Source organism: Halyomorpha halys, unplaced genomic scaffold (genome assembly GCF_000696795.3).
Source record: "Halyomorpha halys isolate HHAL.00 unplaced genomic scaffold, Hhal_1.1 Scaffold38.1, whole genome shotgun sequence".
NCBI lineage: Eukaryota > Metazoa > Arthropoda > Insecta > Hemiptera > Pentatomidae > Halyomorpha > Halyomorpha halys.
Window position 1 is genome coordinate 603,191 of NW_027110526.1, and position 3,220 is coordinate 606,410.

Sequence of the window (3,220 nt, forward strand, 5' to 3'; positions counted from 1 at the left end):
TTGTTGATAGAAGCCAAAATAAATCTGCCAATCATAAAAAAACTAATTTATTTTCAAGGCTTAATATATTATCTACATACAGTTTATCTCATGAGAAGCTACCAGGTCTATTCAAAAATAGGTCTTTTACTGAGGAACTTTTAATGCATGTATTTAGCATCATACTATGACCACAGAGCATACAATTAACTAAATCTGATGGTTACCAGTTGCCAGCTTAGCTAAGAATCTGTTTATAGATATATATCGGTAGAGTGCTGAACATATTTATTCTACTGTTTCATCAGGACCAACAACAACAACATAAACTACAGAAGAGTTGTGTGTTTAAGAAATATTCACTAAATTAGTTTTCCAATTATTTGTAATTATGTAAACCTTTACCTGAATGTAAACATGTATGAAATCTGCACCAATTTTCTATGTTTTAAATATGTTTAGTACAAATTTTTATTTTTCTAAAAAGTTTATTATATGGTTAAATAACAACTAAATATCATATAAATTTAATGGGGCAATTAATAAAAACTGTGTAATTAATATTTCTAAACAGAAAAATGTTTAATATGTGAGCAGTATTGATTAAATAAGATTTTAATGTTTTAATGCTTTATATAGTGTGATTTATATGTTTCATCACTAAACGGAAAGGCTTGAATTTTGTTTATGCATTGTGCAGTAATTTCAGCAATAAAATAACATTAACTAGTTATTTTACAATTCCTTGTCAATGGCTCATCTGTTATTATTGAAAGAAAGAAATCACCATCTCTGAAAATATTCTCATTATAAGGGCAGAAAAGAACACTTTAAATTCTGTTATAAAATTAGTTTGCTCCATTCATTATTTTCGCATTGCATTATTTATGATTATTTGTAAATTGTTTCTGCCAAAACTTAAAAAAAATATTGAATTGAAAATTATTTTCTATGCCATATTGGTATATTATATTAGGAGGTGTTTAAAAAAACTGCTGAAAAATTCATGGGAGTATATTTATACTGGCCTTCAAACTGGCCGGTATAGACATGGAAAATCTCCATAAATTATGGAGAATCCAATGAGAGAATTAAGTGATGAATGTGCCTTTGACCTGGTCAGAGGAATACCATATTGTGGTCAAAGTTATATCAGGTAAAATTACTTATTATGTCATTCTGCAGTTTTAGTTTAACCCAATCTTCTCAATCCGGCGGGAGTGTCCTACTATTTTGTACCCGAAGAGGTGTCTCATGAGCATTTATCATGGTAGAGGATTTGTAGTATTTTTTTAATATAATTGGATGTGATGATGACGCTAATTGGATGTGAAGAGGAGACTGACCGCCATACAGAGATTGGCTTTGCTGAGGGTCATGAAGACATATAGAACAGTGTCACATGAATTGGAGTGATGCCCCTGGATCTCATCCTCAGGGTGGATGTCCTTAAATAAGAAGTAAAGAGGCAGGAACTGGAAGCACTACTGGAGGAACTCCGAGAGAGAATCAGTGAGACTTCAAACTTATGGAAGAAAGTACTACAGGAGGACTCAATAGAGGAGTGGAATGGAAGGTGGGTAGCAAGCCAAAAGGGCGCTTCTCCTGGACAATTGGGTCTCACAGATCCTAACAGGACATGGGGGGGAGGCGTTCCAGGGAAAGCTGCAGAGCTTTGGAAAGAACATCGACCCCTGATGCCCCACATGCAGAGTTCCTGAAACAGCGTGAAATGGAGCAGAACATGTAGTAGTAGATTGCTCTGCCATGGAAGTACACTGAGCCAGGCTGTTGAGAAAGGCAAGGAAGGGGGATAAAAAAAAAAAATGATGTGATGATCAAAAAATCTTTATGATTACTTCCAATAGAATTTGAAATTGAAATTGTAGTAGTATTATAATATAAAGTAGCTCTTCAATCAGGGGCTTTAGAATCCAGATTTCATAAAAGATTTAAGATTTTCTTACCGCTCTTCATGATTAAGAAAAAGAAACACAGGAGGTGGCCAGGTGAGCAAAAAGCTCAAGTGAGAAAAAAAAAATGTCACATTAGGAGTGCACTAGTGATGCTCAGTCTTACTGTCGTGAGGAGGCCAGAGCAAAACTGAATTGAGTATAAGTGGAGAGGTAAAAGAGTGAGTAACATGAACAGGCCACAATAACATCAGATGGTTAATGGAAGATAGACAGAAGTGTAAAAAAAAACAGATAAAATACTACGAAAATATAGACATTTATTTCCCAATATGAGTGAAATGCTCAGGGCTACACCTCTCCCATGTTAAGTTTTTCCAATTTATCTTTAGGAGTTTAGGTACAATTCACACTTACCTAAATAACAATAAAAAGAAAACAAAAATTGCTTCTTATCAAAACCAAACATAAAATACAACATTGCCTATTGCACGAGTTGTCTACAAAAAAAAAAAATCTGTCTCAGAGGTTTCTATGGTGCCTCTTATAGGAATACTCTCTACTAGAGAGAAAAGCTTTTGTAAAACACTAGTAGATAGCTTGTTGGTAGGGGTGGTCCGAGGTACAATCAGTCAAAGGTACACCTCCTGAATATTATAAACTAACAAGTTCTGCATAATATTGATATACATAAACTGTGTATTTTGTTAGATAAATATACGATCTGGATCAAGTAACAAAACTCAATTATGTCTTTGACTATAATTTAATTAATTTCTGTCTAACTTTTAAAGCCTTCTTAAAAAATACTGCTTGATTATTTAATTGTTTACCAGTATATATTTTTTTTCCTGACCTCCTAGAAAAATTAAAACAATAAATTAATTATATACATAGAGATAAGTGTATATATAAAGGTGAGTTAGATCTTGGATTGCCATCGTGGCAAGTTTACCAGTATAGGTTTTCAAATCAATTTATGTTGATATCATTGTGTTATATATTTGATTATTGTACTTACTACAATAGAAGTAAAGAGGAGCAAAAACTTATCATGTTTCAATTGTTGATAGAAGCCGAAATAAATCTGCCAATCATAAAAAAACTAATTTATTTTCAAGGCTTAATATATTATCTACATACAGTTTATCTCATGAGTGTGATATGGAGATTAGATTCTAATTGAAGGGTGCATGGTTCTTATTTTCAAATCTGAGTTATCAGCACCATCTGTTAAAGTAAAATGAAATCTTTCCACTCAACAATTCATTCACCTGATAAAATGAAGTATCCTTGATATTATAAAGGTACTGTTCTGCAACACTGTG

General features: G+C 32.7%; 1 protein-coding gene across 1 annotated transcript in view; it reads right to left on the reverse strand.

The window, feature by feature from the left end:
• LOC106687324 (facilitated trehalose transporter Tret1) overlaps nt 1-2,997 on the reverse strand; it is a 40,418-nt gene extending 37,421 nt beyond the window's left edge. Inside the window, exon 1 of the mRNA XM_067048709.1 lies at nt 2,914-2,997. The gene's annotated coding sequence lies outside the window, so the exon portion shown is untranslated. The remainder of the gene's footprint in view (nt 1-2,913) is intronic.
• Between the last annotated feature and the right edge of the window lie 223 nt (nt 2,998-3,220).